Source organism: Symphalangus syndactylus, chromosome X (assembly GCF_028878055.3).
Source record: "Symphalangus syndactylus isolate Jambi chromosome X, NHGRI_mSymSyn1-v2.1_pri, whole genome shotgun sequence".
NCBI classification, from domain to species: Eukaryota; Metazoa; Chordata; class Mammalia; order Primates; family Hylobatidae; genus Symphalangus; species Symphalangus syndactylus.
Genome location: NC_072447.2, coordinates 139,826,884 through 139,847,093, shown reverse-complemented (window position 1 = coordinate 139,847,093; position 20,210 = coordinate 139,826,884). Strand labels below are relative to the sequence as shown.

Here is a 20,210-nt window from a genome sequence, read left to right as displayed (position 1 = left end):
ATGATGAGAGCCAGGTTTCTCACTTTCAGGTAAAGAAATTACAACTAAACCAGGGGAAAAGGCTAGAAGAAATGCTGTGGTGCTGGATGAGGGTCTGAGATACCATATGAACTCATGTTTATTTACTTATTCGCTTTTATATTTTTCCATTAGCAGTTAGCAAGTAGTCTGTAGGGTGATACTATAGGCTGTAAAGGTGTACAGTCTATAGAGTGATACCTTGCCACTGTAAAAATAACCAGTTTCCCCAACACTCATTCACCTACAATTTTAACATTCATTGATCATACTGACCTGAATCAATATTTAATTGGAGGTTGAAAAACTAGTGATTTTCAAATTCTATCATTCCCACTGAAACAATTCAATAAGCGATGACTAGGTACTCAGCTAATTGACAAAATCCTTCATAGCCCATGATGCAGGTTAAGTTCTTTTATACTTACAGTTACCAAGATATGAAGCTTTGCTTCTCATTTGTACACTGAAAGTTTGAGGTATGTTTCAGGTTCTGTAGGATTTTGTGAGCTACTGTAAGACACAACCAGCATGGGTACCTGGGGTAGCCAAAATGGCATCCACAGTGGGATCTAAATGCTACCCTAACCTAAGAGAGTACTCCAGGCAGGGCACAGTGGCTCACGCCTGTAATCCCAACACTTTGGGAAACCGGGGTAGATGGATCACTTTAGACCAGGAGTTTGAGACCAGCCTAGCCAAAATGGCAAAACCCCATCTCTACTAAAAATATGGGGGAAAAAAAAAAGCCAGGCGATCCCAACTACTTGGGAGGCTGAGGTGGGTGGATCACCAGAGGTCAGGAGTTTGAGACCAGCCTGGTCAACACAGTGAAACCCCGTCTCTACTAAAAATACAAAAATTAGCCAGGCATGTTGGATCACGCCTGTAATCCTAGCCAGCTACTCGGGAGGCTGAGGCAGGAGAATCGCTAGAACCCAGGAGGCAGAGGTTGCAACCAGGCAAGATCCCACCACTGTGCTCCAGCGTGGGCAACAGAGCGATACTCTGTCAAAAAGAAGGGAAGGGAAGGGAAGGGGAGGGAAGGGGAGGGGAGGGGAGGGGAGGGAACTCCAGAGTCGAATACATTTGTAAAATGCTGAGTTAGGCTCAGTCAAGACATTTTATTATGAATGAGATTAGGAGACTTTTAAACACTTTACTATGTGTTTTGTAAAGCTGAGAAAGGAGGCAGTAGAAAGTAGCATTTTCCAAACTTATTTGACTAGACTAGTGTTCCACATAATGCAGTTTGGGAAATGTTGATGTGCACCATTATAATTAAAAAAAAAAAAAAAGCATTTTTCCGGCCTGCATAGTACACCCACCTCCCTTTCTGCCTCTGCTGCCGCCATGGTGCCCATAAAGAAGCTTATGGCAAAGGAGGGTTAAAAAAAAAAAAGCAGGTTCTGAAGTTCACTCTTGATTGCACCCACTCTGTAGAAGATGGAATCATGATGCTGCCAATTTTGTGCAACTTTTGCAGGAAAGGATCAAAGTGAGCAGAAAAGCTGAGAGTCTTGGTGGAGGGGGTATGACCATCAAAATGAGCAGGAGCAAGATTACTGTGACTTCTGAGGTGCTTTTTACCAAAAGATATTTGAAATATCTCACCAAAAAAATATCTGAAGAAGAATCACCTACTTGATTAGTTGCACATAGTTGCTAACAGCAGAGAGTCAGCAATTACATTACTCCCAAATTAACCAGGATGCAGAAGAGGAGGAAGATGAGGATTAAAATTCACTTATCTGGAATATTTTGTATGACTTCTTGAATAAAACTTGGGAATCAAAAACAAAAATAAAGCATTTTTCAACCCAAGACAAGAAAATAAAGAAAGAGCACTATTAGAGATATATGTCATTACTCTCGCTTGCACCCTCCCCCTAACAGCCACATTTTGGCACTCAGATAGAGAATATCATGGCTTAGCATGTTCTCACTGCATAATTGTCTCTCTGCATGCATGAGCTATTGTTGTATGAGACATTTATAAATCAACTGCTCCCTAGGTCTGGGAGAACCTATATTGGAGAGAAAGAGAAATAGGAAACATTAAATGTGTACTACTTGCTAGGCACCGTGCTAAATATTCTATGTTAGCTCACCTCACCCTGACAGCAATCAAATGGGGTTATAATATTTTATCTCCATTTTACAAATTCGTAAATACAGGCTCAAAGTAATTTAACCAAGTTCATACAGCAGAAAATGGCAGAGCCAAGATTCTAATTCAACTGTGTCTGGTTCTTTCCAGTGTAACACCTCTGGAAGCCAAGGGCCTTCTAGGTACACTAAATAAGTTTCAATGGGAAAAGAAAATTCCCTCTTCTGGAATTGCTTCCAGGATTAGACTTGACTGTTGAGGAACAAGGGGTTGAGACCTAACCTGAAATAAGGGGATTTTCCAAATTTTCCCATTTGGTATGGCTTTTATTCTTATTTTTTGAGACGGAGTCTCGCTCTGTTGCCCAGGCTGGAGTGCAGTGGTATGATCTTGGCTCACTGCAACCTCCACCTCCTGGATTCAAGTGATTCTCCTGCCTCAGCCTCCCAAGTAGCTGGGATTACAGGCATGCACCACCATGCTCGACTAATTTTTGTATTTTTAGTAGAGACTGGGTTTCACCATATTGGCCAGGCTGGTCTCGAACTCCTGACCTCAGGTGATCTGCCTGCCTCAGCCTCCCAAAGTGCTAGGATTACAAGCGTCAGCCACCACACCCAGCCTGGTATGGCTTTTTTGATGGCTACAGTTGCTTCCTGACAGACCACTAGCACCATATTATGTAGGTTCCTGATATGAATCTGAACTTCAATTTAGATGTGTTTTCCTGTGGTTTTTAGTATTAAGAATAAAAGTCCTTACATTTAAATGTTTAATAAATGATTGATAACTGACAAAAATATATAAGGACCTCAGCTTTCAATCAACTTAGGATAATAGCTTAGACTTTGAATAGTATTCTATTCTCAGTCACTGAAGAAAGGTTTATTAAATGTCTTCAGAGTACATTTCACTTTTTTTTTTTTTGAGACAGAGTCTCACTCTGTCACCCAGGCTGGAGTACAATGGCATGATCTCGGCTCACTGCAACCTCTGTCTCCCAGGTTCAAGCGATTCTCCTGCCTCAACCTCCCGAGTAGCTGGGACTACAGGCACACGCCACCATGCCTGGCTAATTTTTGTATTTTAAGTAGAGATGGGGTTTCACCATGTTGGTCAGGCTGGTCTCGAACCCCTGACCTCAGGTGATCCGCCCGCCTCTGCCTCCCAAAGTACTGGGATTACAGGTATGAGCCACAACGCCCGGCCCCTTCAGAGTACATTTCATTCCTTTCCTCAGATTACACTTCTGTATTTCATCCAAAGATTAGAAGACTGGACTATATTTATTGGACTAGTAAATTGCCTGTTTTCACCAATTGTACTTTGGGTAAACTACAGGATGTAGGATCAAGTAATCCTGACCTCTAGCTAGATGATTCAAGGCACACACACATTTCTAACATAAATGGTTCTCATTTTCTTTACAGTGACTCTGAGGCAGAAAATATAATAGACGCTTAAGAAAGAAAGCCAGAATGGTATAGTAGAAAAACTATGAGTTTGGGGGCCAGACAGACATGGTTTTGAATATCACTTGCACCACCTGCTAGCTGTGATCCTGAGAAAATTACTTGAGCTTGCTGGGCTTCAGTAGCCTCATTTATAAAATGGAGATAACCACTAAAGGTGATACATAGGGACAAAAGCGAGGTATTCCTAATGTGGAATTGCTTTCAGAATGAGATTAGGAAGAATCATTTTATAATGGCTGTCAGGCTATCTACAGAAATGACACAAACCAAGCACAATTTGTAAATGTTCGAGATTTGAGATCTAGCCCCAAATACGGTGATTAGGGTTTGGTCTCAGGAAAGAATATCTGAAGCTATAAAAAATAAGCCTTAGATGAAACTAAGTATAACAAAACCTGAATCAAAAATATGATATACAGCTGGGCACAGCAGCTCACGCCTGTAATCCCAGCATTTTTGGAGGCCAAGGCGGGCGGATCTCCCGAAGTCAGGAGTTTGAGACCAGCCTGGCCAGCATGGTGAAACCCCATCTCTAATAAAAAAAAAAATGCAAAAATTAGCCGGGCGTGGTGGCAGGTGCCTGTAATCCCAGCTACTTGGGAAGCTGAGGCAGGATAATCATTTGAACCTGAAAGGCAAAGGTTGCACTGAGCCGAGATCATGCCATTGCACTCTAGCCTGGGCAACAGAGTGAGAGTCCGTCTCAAAAAAAAAAAAAAATATATATATATATATATATATATACACACACACATATATATACACATACACATATGTATACATACATATATATATATGATACACAGTCTAAAAAAGACTAAAAATGGAAATACGTAGATCTACATAGTCATAAAAGGTTTTCCCTATTAAAAGAATAGCCTGAAATCAGTCCTTTGGTGAAGCACCACTAATACAGTTCGGAGCTAAGAGTCTCTGACCCATGAACACAAACATCTGGTCCAGGGACAAGTAAAGCACTAGAGTGTCATGAATATCATCTTTTAATATGTCACTTCTGGCCGGGCGCAGTGGCTCACGTCTGTAATCCCAGCAGTTTGGGAGGCCGAGGGGGGCGGATCACCTGAGGTCAGGAGTTCAAGACTAGCCTGGCCAACTTGGTGAAACCGTGTCTCTACTAAAAATACAAAAATTAGCCGGGTGTGGTGGTGCATGCCTGTAATCCCAGCTACTTGGGAGGCTGAGGCAGGATCACTTGAACGGAGGCAGAGGTTGCAGTGAGCCGAGATCTCACCACTGCACTCCAGCCTGGGCGACAGAGCAAGACTTCGTCTCAAAAATAAAAAATAAAAATAAAATACCAAGCAAAAATAAATAAAATAAGAGACAACTGGTTAACGGAAAACCCTTTGTGAAACACAGCCATCACAGAATATTCACTAGAATGTTTATAGTATATCTATCTATATCTAATGTTTATAGTGTATCTATCGATATCTTTTTTTAACCAAAAATACACACCATCTTTGTAAAAAGAAAAACTATTTGTGAAATAAAAAAGTCTAGACATACAAACAATGATGAATGCCACGTATTGGGAACCTACTCTGTGTCAGGCACCATGCTAAGGGCTTTACATATTCCAAAAATGAGAAGTAAATGACATGAGAAGAAACCGAGACTCAGACATCATGTGACTTACTTAAGCTCACGCAGCTAGTAAGTGGCAAAGCTGCAATTTGAATCACAGGTCAGTCTGCCATTGTCTGTGTTATTTTCTCTACACTATACTGTGTCTCTTCCATGTGATATTCTTCCTTTAAGGTCCCACTTGAGCAGCCAGCCAGTCTGCCAACCCCAGAAGATGCCCCTCTGGCTCCCCATGTACCTCTTTCAAACCTCAAACCTTTAATATGAAGTAAGAGAAAGTAAAGTAGCTGGCACAGTATCTGAAATGTAGTAGATTTAATACAGGAATTCCTATAATGACTGTCCATTAAATTGTTGGAACAGAAAGAATTTACGTGCTTTCTTGGGTTCTTAGCTGTGTTATACAACTTTAAATCAAGGAAAATTTATTATTTAATATTATGTACATGATATTTATATACTTGCTTTGGAAAAAAATTAAGATGATGGCACGAAGTACTTACTTCAATCTCACAGAATAAGTGTAAGTCATATTCAACTTATCTGTATATTCTCCAGGAATTTCCACAGGGGGTCCATTACAAGTGACATGTTTTCATCTGAATGCTTATAGCTAATAAACGAAGAAGAGAAGGGAAGAGAATTTTTACATGAAACTGACATTGTAAAATTTCCAATTCATGGCTACTCAGGCATGTAATAGGCCAAAAAAATAGGCTTTCCATTATATTCTACATTTAAAACTCTTTATGATTTAAAATTCTTTTGTATCCAAATCTCCTCAACACTCAAATGAGACTCAATATACTATCCCAAATTCAAAACTTAGGAACTTTCCCTGTGCCTAAAGGTAGACAGAGGAAAAAAAAAAACCTTCTGTCAGCAAATGGCTTTGTTTTTCGTATTTCATATCATTCTTTTTCAATATACTAAGTAACCCATCCTGTAATCTTAATTGCATGTCTAGAGAATTAGAGGAAGCAAAAATCATATTTATAAGCACCCAAAGATTTGAGGGCCTACTGTGTATAAAGCAGCATGCTTAGAAATGAAAGATACTGAAAATATAATCTACATGACCTTTTCGTCTCAAAAAAAGTATTAAAAATAGAAGATGGAAACAAACTAGAGAAGTTTGAAATCAGAGAGGAGTGATGCAGCTAGCAAATGCCTGGTCAGGGATGTGGAGACTCTTACTATTCAAAATGTAAAGAAGAATAAAGGAAAAATAGGAGAAAAATCGAAAGGAGAAACAGTGATGCTTCCCTTTTGATTTACTTACTCAGCATACAATTTATCCCTTGGCTTCTGTGTAATAAATAATAGGTAATCTTTATGGAATTGTCTATACATGTGTATGCATAATAAAACCATTCACTCACAGTTGGGAAAACTACTGATGTGCATCTCTTTCTATTCATTTTTGTAACCCTAGTGCCTGGTACATAACATGCCCTTATAAGTGTTTCTAGAATGAATAAATTCTATTTAAAGCTGTAAAACATTTTTTTTTTTTTTAAGACAGAGTCTCTTATTTTGAGATGGAGTCTCACTCTTTCGCCCAGGCTGGAGTGCAGTGGCGTGATCTCGGCTCACTGCAACCTCCACCTCCCAGTTTCAAGCGATTCCCATGCCTCAGCCTCCCGAGTAGCTGGGATTACAGGCGTCCACCACCACGCCCGACTAATTTTTGTATTTTTAGTAGAGATAGGGCTTCACCATGTTGGCCAGGCTGGTCTGGAACTCCTGACCTCAGGTGATCCGCCTGCCTCGGCCTCCCAAAGTCCTGGGATTACGGGCGTGAGCCACAGTGCCCAGCCCAGAACACATTTTAAAACAACTATAAATTTTTAAACTTATGATTTTTTTTGTTTTTTATTGTTTGTAATTCTCTTTAGCTTTATAACCATGAAAAAAATGATGATTCTTAAGGCTACAGATCAAAATGTAACACTAAAGAGAACAATTAAATTACTGCATGATAATCCACATTAAGGTTTACTGTGTAAGTATGAAGCCAGTACAGAAAATATCTTCATTTGATATGAGAAAGATTATGCAGCAAAGATTATGTTAAGAGCTCTCACCAAAGTAGAAGCACTATTTTATTATAAACCTCTGGCCTTATATATGGGCTGCATAAGGCTTTATAGGCCAGTTTCAGAACTTTGGCTTTTACTCTAAGTAAGATGAGAAGTCAATGGAAGATTCTGAGCAGAGGATTGAAAAGAGCTGACATTTCCAAAGGAATGCTCTGAATACTGTATTGAGAACAGACCCCTGGAAGACAAGGATAGCAGCAGGGAGACTGGCTAGGTTTTTGCAATAATCCAAGTGAGGTAAAATGATATCTTGGACCAGATGATAGTGGTAGAGGAGTTGAGAAGTGGTGGATTCTGAAATATTTCAAAGGGAGAGAGCCACATGGTCTGTCAAAGGATTGGACTGAATAGGGGGTATGAGTGAAGAGTGAAAAAGAGGAATTAAGGGTGATGCCATGATTTGGGGCCTGAGCAACTGGAAAGATGGAGGTGCCACTTACTGAGATGGGAAAAACAACAGGGGAAGCACATCCAAGTGGTCATGTCCTGGCCAGGTGCGGTGGCTCATGCCTGTAGTCCCAACACTTTGAGAGGCTAAGGCAGGCAGATCATTTGAGGTTAGGAGTTCAGAACCAGCCTGGCCAACATGGTGAAACCCCGTCTCTACTAAGAATACAAAAATTAGCCAGGTATGGTGGTGCTCACCTGTAATCCTAGCTACTCAGGAGGTTGAGGCAGGAGAATTGCTTGAGCCTGAGGCGGGAGAATTACTTGAGCCCGGGAGGCAGAGGTTGCAATGAGCAGAGATCACGCCATTGCACTCCAGCCTGGTCAACAGAGCAAGACTCCGTCTAAAAAAAAAAGACAAACAAAAAAAACAAGTAGACATGTCAAATAGACAGCTAAATATAGAAGTCTGGAGATCTAACAGTTATCATGGTAACACCATGAGACAGGTAAGAGTACCAAAGTATGAGTAGAACTAAAGAAGATAAAAAGTTCAAAGACTGAGTCTAAGGGCTCTCCCACATTAGGAGTTTACAAAAATGAGGAGGAGATTAAGAAGTGACCAGTGAGACAGGAAACCAGGAAAGCTTGGTAACCTAAAACTCGAATGAAGCAAGTATTTTAAGAATAAGAGGTCGGGTGTAGCGGCTCACACTTGTAATCCCTGCACTTTGGGAGGCCGAGGTGGAAAGATCAGTTGAGGCCAGGAGTTCAAGACCAGCCTGGGCAACATAGCAAGACCCCATCTCTACAAATAAAAGTAAAAATACAGCCAGACACGGTGGTGCATGCCTGTAGTCCCTGCTACCCAGGAGGCTGAGGTGGGAGGCTGAGGTGGAAGGATCACTTGAGCCCAGGAGTTCAAGGCTACAGTGAGCTATGATGGCATCACTGCACTCCATCCTGGGTGACAGAGTGAGACCCTGTCTCTTAAAAAAAAAAAAAAAAGAAAGAAAAGAAAAAGAGATCATTAACTATGGTAAAAGTCAGGGAAATTTTATTAGCCAGCCACAGTGCCTAAAATAAAACACGAGACTGTAGACCTAGCAAACAGCTACGTCTAACTCACTTCCATGGCCTTGGGCAGCTTGTTTAATTCTGAAAAAGATAAATTATAACACAGTCCTTGCCCTCGGGGGGCCTATATAAATGACCTTTACAGCGATTAGATAAAAGTTTGATTGTATGTACACATAAACTATTTCTGTAGGCAGTGTAGAATAAATACAACTGTAGAAGATTATTTTCTTGGCTTTTTTCCTCTGAGTCTGAGAATATGAGATATGACTATAAAGCATTAAGTTTGATTTTCACATAGCTGGTGAGATTAGCTTCCTGTACAATCACACTTTGTTTACTACCTTTTTAACCAAATCCATTCAAATATGAGCAAGCAGCCTGAGTCAGACCTCACAGTCCATCACCTTAAAATTCTATTTCCAAATATCAGAAGTGACATAAACAAAAAAGCATGAGTGATTGTCCTTGACATTGATAAGGTATTTCCTGGCATCTCTTAGAGGCTATGTTTACTCCTGTTATTTATAAATATGCCCTAAACCTTTTAATTCCTCTTTTATTTCTCGTTGGCAACACCTTGTGGAGATAAATAAGCTTCAATTTTTTTTTAATTTTTTTTTTGAGACAGAGTCTCGCTCTGTTGTGCAAGCTGGAGTGCAGTGGCTTGATCTCAGCTCACTGCAACCTCCGCCTCCCATGTTCAAGCGATTCTCCTGCCTCAGCCTCCCGAGTAGCTGGGATTACAGACAGTCACCACCACGTCCGGCTAATTTTTGTATTTTTAGTAGAGATGGGGTTTCACCATGTTGGCCAGGATGGTCTCGATCTCTTAACCTCGTGATCCGCCCGCCTCAGTCTCCCAAAGTGCTGGGATTACAGGCGTGAGCCACTGCGCCCAGCCAAGCTTCAAAATTTTTAACACAGCCACTAATTTTAAAAGAATTTCCGACTGAGCACGGTGGCTCACGCCTGTAATCCCAGCAACTTTGGGAGGTCAAGGCAGGCAGATCACCTGAGGTCGGGAGTTCAAAACCAGCCTGGCCAACATGGAGAAACCCTGTGTCTACTAAAAAATACAAAATACAAAATTAGCCAGGCGTGGTGGCACATGCCTGTAATCCCAGCTACTTGGGAGGCTGAGGCAGGAGAATTGCTTGAACCCGGGAGGTGGAGGTTGCAGTGAGTGGAGATCACGCCATTGCACTCCAGCCTGGGCAAAAAGAGCAAAATTCCGTCTCAAAAAAAAAAAAAAAAAAAAAAGAATTTCCTTTTACTAAATCAGACAAAATTGGAAATCTCTAATCATCAGGGAAATGCAAATCAAAACTACAATGAGATATCACCTCACACCTGTTAGAATGGCTGTTATTAAAAATCAAGAGCTAGGCCGGGTGCAGTGGCTCATGCCTGTAATCCCAGCACTTTGGGAGGCTGAAGCGAGCGAATCACTTGAGGTCAAGAGTTCGAGACTGGCCTGGCCAACATCGTGAAACCCCGTCTTTACCAAAAATACAAAAAAATTAGCCAGGCGTGGTGGCACGTGCCTGTGATCCCAGCTACTCGGGAAGCTGATGCAGGAGAATCACTTGAAGTGGAGGTTGCAGTAAGCCAAGATCGTGCCACTGCACTCCAGCCCGGGCTAAAGATCGAGACTATGTCTCAAAAAAAAAAAAAAAAAAATCAAGAGATAACAAGTGTTGATGAGGGTGTGGAGAAAAGGGATCCCTTGTGCACTGTTGGTGGAAATGTAAGTCAGTACAACCATTATGGAAAACAGAATGTAAGTTCTTCAAAAAGTTAAAAAATAGAGCTACCATATGATCCAGCAATCCCATTTCCAAATATATATCTGGAAACCAGCAGCTATTGTGAATAATAACTAAGATACGAAAACAACCTAAGTGTCCATTGAGGGATAAATGGATAAAGCAATTGTGGTACACACAAACACACACATGTACACACAGACAATGAAATATTATTTAGCCATTTAAATGTTTTAAAAAAGAAAGATACTGTCATTACCAACAATAGGGATGAAGGCAGGAGAATCACTTGAACCCTAGAGGACACTGTTAAGTGAAATAAGCCAGCTACAGAAAGAAAATACTGCATAATCTCACTAACCTATAGAATCTTTACAAAGTTAATACATAGAAACAGAGTAAAACAGTGGTTATCAGGGATGGGGAGGGAAAGGAAATGGGAAGATGTAGGTCAAAAGGTACAAACGTGAAGTTATGTAGGGAGAATAAGTCTAGAGATCTAATATACAGCATGAGGATTATAGTTAATAATACTGTATTATATACTGAAAATTTGCTATGAGAATAGATTTTAAGTGCTCTCATCACAGAAAAAAAACGGGTAACCATGTGAGAAGACGGATAAGTTAATTGGCTTGACTAGTAATTTCACTATGTGTATGCGTATCAAAACATCATATTGTAAACCTTAAATGTATACAATTTTTTTAAGTTTTACTGAGAAAAAAAAAGTATGACATAAAAAAGGAGTTGGAAAGTACCAGTGTTCTTAACTATTATGGGACTGTTTATGTAATGAAATCTATGGACTCTTTTCCTCAGGAAACTACACGAATAAAAATTCCCAGGAGTTGATGCATCAGGTTCCACATTAAAAACTCCTAAATCAGCCTTCTCATTTTACAGATGAGAAAATTAAGTCTATAAAGATCCACACAGGCTGGGCACAGTGGCTCACACCTGTAATCTCAGCACTTTGGGAGGCTGAGGCAGGTGGGTCACCTGAGTTCAGGAGCTCGAGACCAGCCTGGCCAATATGGCAAAACCCCGTCACTACTAAAAATACAAAAAATAGCCAGGCGTGTTGGCAGGCGCCTGTAATCCCAGCTACTCGGGAGGCTGAGGCAGGAGAATCACTTGAACACGGGAAGCAGAGGTTACACTGAACCAAGATCATGACACTACACACCAGCCTCGGCAACAGAGCAAGATCCCATCTCAAAAAAAAAATCCACACAATACATTCTCTAACTGTTCTTTCCCTTTGTCCATCAGCTATTATAAAATGGAACACTTTGGCTAAAGTAAAATAGCCTAAAAACAGTGAAGTTGGATTCATTTTTATAAATTCAGGATTGCTTTCCAAAATGGAACCAGCAGAGATGAGACTAAATTCCAGACTTCCTAAGTCCTTGTTCTGTGTTAAGAAAACACACCTGGCCGGGCGCCGGTGGCTCACGCCTGTAATCCCAGCACTTTGGGAGGCCGAGGTGGGCGGATAACGAAGTCAAGAGATTGAGACCATCCTGGCCAACATTGTGAAACCCCATCTCTACTAAAAATGCAAAAATTAGCTGGGCGTGGTGGTGCGTGCCTGTAGTCCCAGCTACTCGGGAGGCTGAGGCAGGAGAATCCCTTGAACCCGGGAGGTGGAGGTTGCAGTGAGCCAAGATCACGCCACTGCACTCCAGCACCTGGGCGACAGTGCAAGATTCTGTCTCAAAAAAAAAAAAAAAAAAAAAAAAAGAAAAGAAAACATACCTGCTTCATTTAATATATTAACCCACTTCACTTAAGTTTCAAGGGATAATTCTCTCCATTCTAATATTTCAGGTTTTGTAATACCTTGCCCATAGTGGATCATGATTTTATACATTTTGTGATCTAGTCCCCTCTTTACCTTTCTTAATTGAAGAATAGGGCCAGGCATGGTGGCTCACGCCTATAATCCCAGCACTCTGGGAGGCCAAGGCAGGCAGATTATTTGAGATCAGGAGTTCGAGACCAGCCTGGCCAACATGGTAAAAACCCATCTCGACTAAAAATACAAAAAGTAGCTGGGCGTGGTGGCATGCACCTAAAGTCCTAGCTACTCGGGAGGCTGAGGCAGCAGAATCACTTGAACCTGGGAGGCGGAGGTTGCAGTGAGCCAAGATCATGCCACTGTACTCCAGTCTGGGAGAAATATGGAGGCTTTGTTTAAAAAAAAAAAAAAAAATTAGTAGTAATCTTATCTTACAGTTTAAAGAATCCTAGAATTGGAATGTTAAAGGCCACCTGTCTGATCTCGATCTCATACCCAATGCAGAATTGCCCTTTACAATTCCTTGCTTAATAGGTACTATGCTGAATGCCTAATTGTGTTATCTCTAAGAGCTGGCTCGTCCAGGCTCTACCTACATATGTTCAGGGATAAAGTACTCACTAATTCTTGAGGTTGCTTGTCAACTGCTAGAAGGCTCTAATCATTAGCAGACTCAGCTGATACCTTCCTAATAGACTCTACTGGTATTAGAACTGTCCTCTGAAGAAACACTAATCTAAATCTAACCCCTGTGTCATATGACAGCAGCTAAATGAAAAGAGTTAGGATACCCTCAGTAAGTCTATTCTCTTCCAGACCTGTCAGTTCTTCCTCACATTGCATGGTATCCAGATACTTACTATAGGTAGAAGGAGTAAAATTGCCTGTTTGATTTTTCAAAATGTATGCCTAAAGTTATATAACACAGATACACCAAAAGTGAAGATTCTAGTTGAGAATTGCTATATTTTGAATTAATTTTTAAATCATTGGAGCTAATTAAAAAGAAACTATAACTACCTTTGGGGTCAAGTTTAGCAATAACCAATCTTACAATACCCCAATATGTATCACTTTCCGAAACTGTGATATGTAATAGTAATGTCAACATGGTTGAATAGGTAGAAAGTATTCTTTTTGTTGAATACAGACTGCAAAAAAAATACAGAAATGTTAAAGTTTGAACTTTTCTTAGAAACTAAAGACTTTAAAATTTGGTAATAGAATAAAGACAAGATATACTACTTCTAAGAAAATTAAGCTACAAATTAAGCATACTGAAGAGTAAATATATTTTTGTCAGATTGAAACTGCAGCCATGATCATCTGGCCTAAAATTAAGGTGTTAGTTGATTCTATAGTCTTAGTTGTTAAAAAGGAATAATATTGCAAAATTGTAAAATTCATAAATACATATATTTTCCTGGGTTTTAACCACATAAAACTGTCAAGTAATACAAATTAACTAATAAAATTGTACCAGTATGTAAAGTTCAAGCATATTAAGAATTTGGGCTTTATCTACGGTAAAAGTAAGGAAGCAATAAAAATAGGAGGAAATGTTTCAGAATGTTAGCAGTGGTATCTCTGGAAGGTGAGATTATTGTCAATAACAATTCTGCTGTTTCTTTGTACTCTTCTGCACTTCCCAGTTTTTCCATAATGAAGATATATTTACATTTCTAATTGGAAGCATAAAAGACAAAAAATGAATTTAACTCTCCCTACCAGGCAAGTGTTCATCAGTTCACTCTGTAGTAGCCACAACCTAAAGGTAACTATTCAAATTCCCTAGATCAATGCTTCTTAAACATCAAAGTGGAGAAGACCGGTCGGCCTGGGCAGCCTGCACTGAAGATGCCGGGAAAACTCCGTAGTAATGCTGGTTTGGAATCAGACACCACAATGAAAGAAGTGGAGACATTACAAAAGCAAACTGAGAAGAAAGAGAAAAAAGAGAAGTCAAAATCTAGTAAAACTGAAGAGACAGCAGAAGAAGAAGAAACTGTTTCCCCAAAGCTAAACAAGTTAAAAAGAAAACAGAGCCTTCTGAAGTTGACATGAATTATCCTAAATCCAAAAAGGCAAAAAAGAGGAGCCATCTCAAGATGACATTTCTCCTAAAACCAAAAGTTTGAGAAAGAAAAAGGAGCCTATTGAAAAGAAAGTGGTTTCTTCTAAAACCAAAAAAGTGATAAAAAATGAGGAGCCTTCTGAGGAAGAAATAGATGCTCCTAAGTCCAAGAAGATGACGAAAGAAAAGGAAATAAATGGAGAAACTGGAGAGAAGAGCCCCAACCTGAAGAATGGATTTCCTCATTCTGAACCTGACTGTGACCTCAATGAAGCTGCCAATGAAGAAAGTAACAGTGAGACAGAGCAGGAAATACCTGTGGAACAAAAAGAAGGCGCTTTCTCTAATTGTCCCATATCTGAAGAAACTATTAAGCTTCTCAAAGGCTGAGGAGTGACCTTCCTATTTCCTATACAAGCAAAGACATTCCATCATGTTTACAGCAGGAAGGACTTAATTGCACAGGCGTGGACAGGAACTGGGAAAACATTCTCCTTTGCTATCCCTTTGACTGAGAAACTTCATGGGGAACTCTAAGACAGGAAGAGAAGCCGTCCCCCTCAGGTACTGGTTCTTGCACCTACAAGAGAGTTGGCAAATCAAGTAAGCAAAGACTTCAGTGACATCACAAAAAGGCTATCAGTGGCTTGTTTTTATGGTGGAACTCCCTATGGAAGTCAATTCGAATGCATGAGGAACAGGATGGATATCCTGGTTGGGACACCAGGTCGTATCAAAGACCATATACAGAATGGCAAACTAGAGCTCACCAAACTTAAGCATGTTGTCCTGGATGAAGTTGACCAGATGTTGGATATGGGATTGCTGATCAAGTGGAAGAGATTTTAAGTGTGGCATACAAGAAAGATTCTGAAGACAATCCCCAAACGTTGCTTTTTTTCTGCAACTGGCCCTCATTGGGTATTTAATGTTGCCAAGAAATATATGAAATCTACATATGAACAGGTGGACCTGATTGGTGAAAAGACTCAGAAAATGGCAAAAACTATAGAGCATCTGGCTATTAAGTGCCACTGGACTCAGAGGGCAGCAGCTATTGGGTCATCCAAGTATATAGTGGTCATCAAGGACACACTATCATCTTTTGTGAAACCAAGAAAGAAGCCTAGGAGCTGTCCCAGAATTCGGCTATAAAGGAGGATGCCCAGTCATTGCATGGAGACATTCCACAGAAGCAAAGGCAAATCACCCTGAAAGGTTTTAGAAATGGTAGTTTTGGAGTTTTGGTAGCAACCAATGTCGCTGCACGTGGGTTAGACATCCCTGAGGTTGATTTGGTTATACAAAGCTCTCCACCAAAGGATGTTGAGTTCTACATGCATCGATCCAGGTGGACGGGCACAGCTGGAAGGACGGGGGTGTGCATCTGCTTTTATCAGCACAAGGAAGAATATCAATTAGCACAAGTGGAGCAAAAAGCCAGAATTAAGTTCAAGAGAATAGGTGTTCCTTCTGCAACAGAAATTGTAAAAGTTTCCAGCAAAGATGCCATCAGGCTTTTAGATTCCATAACTCCCACTGCCATTAGTCACTTTAAGCAATCAGCTGAGAAGCTGATAGAGGAGAAGGGAGCTGTGGAAGCTCTGGCAGCAGCACTGGCCCATATTTCAGGTGCCATGTCCGTAGACCGGCGCTCCTTGATCAACTCAAATGTGGGTTTTGTGACCATGATCTTGTGGTGCTCAATTGAAATACCAAATATTAGTTATGCTTGGAAAGAACTTAAAGAGCAGCTGGTCGAGGAGATTGATTCCAAAGTGAAGGGAATGGTTTTTCTCAAAGGAAAGCTGGGTGTTTGCTTTGATGTACCTACCACATCAGTAACAGAAATACAGCAAAAATGGCATGATTTACCACGCTGGCAGCTCTCTGTGGCCACAGAGCAACTAGAGCTGGAAGGACCACGGGAAGGATATGGAGGCTTCAAGGGTCAGAAGGAAGGCAGTTGAGACTTCAGGGGACAGCAGGACGGAAACAAGATTCAGAGGACAGCGGAAAGGCAATAGAGGCCCGAGAGGACAGCGATCAGGAGGTGGCGAAAAAAGTGACAGATCCCAAAACAAAGGCCAGAAGCGGAGTTTCAGCAAAGCATTTGGTCAATAATTAGAAATAGAAGATTTATATAGCAAAAAGAGAATGATGTTTGGCAATATAGAACTGAACATTATTTTTCGTACAAAGTTAAAAGCACATTGTGCTTCCTTTTGACCACTTGCTGAGTCCCTGTCTCTTTCAGACACAGACAAGCTTCATCTAAATTATTTCATCTGATCATTATCATTTGTAACTTTTATTGCTGCTTCATCAGTTTTTCTTTTTGAAAGGTGTATGAATTCATTACATTTTTATTCTAATGCATTATTTATAGATTAGAAGATAAAATCAAGCATGTATCTGCCTATACTTTGTGAGTTCACCTGTCTTTATACTCAAAAGTATCCCTTAATAGTGTCCTTCCCTAAAGTAAATACCTAACGGGATGTAACAGTCTCTGGAGGATGACTTTGAGCCTTTGAAAGTTAAGGTTTTCTCAGCCACCTGCCCAACAGTTTCTCATGTGGCCCTATTATTTGTCTACTGAGACTTAATACTGAGCAACGTTCTGAAACAAGATTTCAAACTTAGCTGGGTTGCAATACAGTTTATACCAGTGTATGCTCCAGATTTGGAAGACGTAGTATGTTTGATATAGATTACCTATACTTAATAGATTACCTATACTTAATGTGCATTTTGATACATTTTTAGCTTCTCATTATAAGGTGATTCATGCTTCAGTGAATTCTTCACAGACAGTAAATATAAAAGTACATTTTAATAGAAAGCCAGGATCTTTAAGGAATTTCAAATGTATAAGGTAGCTCCACAGCTTTCTTTGTAAGAAGGCTGGATAACTGGTGCTTAAATGATAATGTACTCTGCTTCTTCCTATTGGAAGATTAACATTATTTACCAAGAAGGACTTAAGGGAGTAGGGGGCACAGATTTGCATTGCTGAAGAGTATGTAAAAAAAAAATTGGAAATAATCAAATGCAAAAGGGTAACAAGTTCATAACTGGAGAGCAAAGAGAAGAACAAGTATGATTTGCACGATAAAGCGTTGTTTTAATGGTGAAAACTTCACAGATCACTAATGTTTCTAGGGGTTAACTTCAAGTGGGCAAGCTGGGGTTTTTAGGTAGTCAATGGCCTAGTTCCTAAAGCCACAGTATAGGATCTGTTTGTTAAACTGAATCTGTTGAAAGTTTGTTTTAGCTGCTTGGATGCTTCCTTTTAAGACAAATTGTATGTGGTTAAGTTGTTTTGAGGAAACTGAAGAACTTGATGTACCCCCTGGCCAGATAACTCTGCCTGACTTCCCAGATATTATTTCTCTGGGAAACATTCTACATATCACAGGAACTTAAGAGTCACATTATCTTCTCACCTTAATTTCCAGAAAGTCTTTCTGTACCGGGAATCTTGGAACATACTATGCTAGGAAATTTAAAGCCACATGGTCTGTCTTATTTTCATTTAATTATTGTGAACACCTAGAATCTTTCTAGGTCTTGGTTTCTCTTCCTTAATCCAGTCTTTATCTCTAACTGGCCCTTATTTGATCACCAAGTACTAGGGGCTCTGATAGCCAGCTCAGCTCCTGACCCTTGAGGCAACATCCTTCTTCTATTTGAACTTCAGTTCTGTCCTTGAATCCTGACTAGATGTTTCTTGCCCTCTGGTCTCAGAATTCTCTTGGCTTTTATTCCTTGATCCATTTGCCAGTTTTATCACTTTACCCTTGTTCCTCATGCTTCCCATGAAGCCATGGGTATTAGGTGACAGTGTAATTTATTAGATTCTGGTTTTGCCCAAATACTGGGCATGCTTTAATAACAACCGAATTATTTCATTATTTGGATAGGCAAGGGTACCTTATCAAGCAAATTAAAAGGATATAGTACCCGTCCTTTAGAAAACAACAGCTAAAACCTTGTTGTGGGTTATGGATTTAGAATAAAGAAAAATAATCAGGCATAAATTAAGAGTAAGAGAGAAGATTAATAGAAATTTCACTTCACATAACTTAAAATATGGCTGTTACAATAAATAAAACTAAAGTTTCTCCTGGATCCCAGAATTCAACCTTTATTTATAAGTGTATAATGTATTTAGCTATTACGTGGTTTAAATGAACTTGTTGGGCTACCTTGGTAAATGTTATAATTTTTACTATTTTCTACAGATTAAAAAAAAAAGAAAAAAGAATTTTTTTTTTTTTTTTTTGATGACGAAGTCTCGCTTTTGTCCCCCAGGCTGGAGTGCAATGGCGCGATCTCGGCTCATTGCAACCTCCGCCTCCTGGGTTCAAGCAATTCTCTTGCCTCAGCCCCCCGAGTAGCTGGGATTACAGGCATATGCCAGCATGCTCAGCTAATTTTTGTATTTTTAGTAGAGACGGGGTTTCACCATGTTGGCCGGGCTGGTCTCAAACTCCTGACCTCAGGTGATCCACCCGCCTCGGACTCTCAAAGTGCTGGGATTACAGGTGTGAGCCACCACACCCGGCAAAATGTTTTCTAATTTAAGTTGGAGCTATCTGTGTAGTGGTTTCTCTACAGTTGCACATAAATGTTTTTGCTATAAAATGAGCTAATGTATAAAATACTACTCTATACCATAATAAAGATAGTAATACTTTGAAAAACAAACAAAAAAAATCAAAGTTCATACAAATCACTCAGGGGTCTTGCTACAATGTAGATTGATTCATTAGATCCAAAATCAGGCCTGAGATTCTGTATGTCAGGTGATATCAATGCTGCTGACCTCAGAACACACTTTAAGAACTATTCCTCCAGGCCAGGCGCGGTGGCTCACACCTGTAATCCCATAACTTTGGAAGGCTGAAGCAGGCAGATCACCTGAGGTCAGGAGTTCGAGACCAGCCTGACCAATATGATGAAACCCCCGTCTCTACCAAAAATACAAAAATTAGCCAGGCGTAGTGGCACATGCTTGTAATCCTAGCTACTCGGGAGGCTGAGACAGGAGAATCGCTTGAACCTGGGAGGCAGAGGTTGCGGTGAGCCAAGATCATGCTGTTACACTCCAGCCTGGGCAACAAGAGCAAAACTCTGTCTTAAAAAAAAAAAAAAAAAAGAACTTTGCTCCAGTTCAAAAGAACTCTTTGGCTGTTCTTTCTTAGTGGGAGTGGTTAAAGAAGAGTGAACAACTATTTTTCCATGGGGATTTGAGGACAGTTTTGAAATAAAAGTTGTTACGGGTTGTATTGTGTCCCCTAAAGAGATGTTGAAGTTTTAATTTCCAGTACCTATGAATGTGACCTTATTTGGAAATACGGTATTTGCAGATACAATCGTGTTAAGATGAGGCTGCTAGGGTTGGTCCTAATCCAATATTGTTGTTGCCTTTCTAAGAAGAGAAAAAGACCATGTGAAAATAGAGACATAAGGCCAGGCGTGGTGGCTTACACCTTTAATCCTAGCACTTTGGAAGGCCAAGGCAGGTGGATCACTTGAGGTAAGGAGTTCGACACCAGCCTGGCCAACATGGTAAAACCTCGTCTCTACTAACAATACAAAAATTAGCCGGGTGTGGTATCGGGCACCTATAATCCCAGCTACTCAGGAGGCTGAGGCAGGAGAATCACTTGAACCTGGGGGACAGAGGTTGCAGTGAGCCGAGATCACACCACTTCACTCCAGCCTGGGCGAAAGAGTGAAACTTCGTCTCGAAAAAATTTTAAAAAAGGAAAAGAAAA

General features: G+C 40.3%; 2 pseudogenes; both read left to right on the top strand.

Moving 5' to 3' along the window:
* Positions 1 to 1,371: 1,371 nt before the first annotated feature.
* LOC129476316 (large ribosomal subunit protein eL22-like) lies at positions 1,372 to 1,758 on the top strand (annotated as a pseudogene).
* A 10,945-nt stretch (positions 1,759 to 12,703) lies between these two features.
* On the top strand, positions 12,704 to 16,712 carry LOC129476311 (nucleolar RNA helicase 2-like; annotated as a pseudogene).
* The last annotated feature ends 3,498 nt before the right edge of the window (positions 16,713 to 20,210 follow it).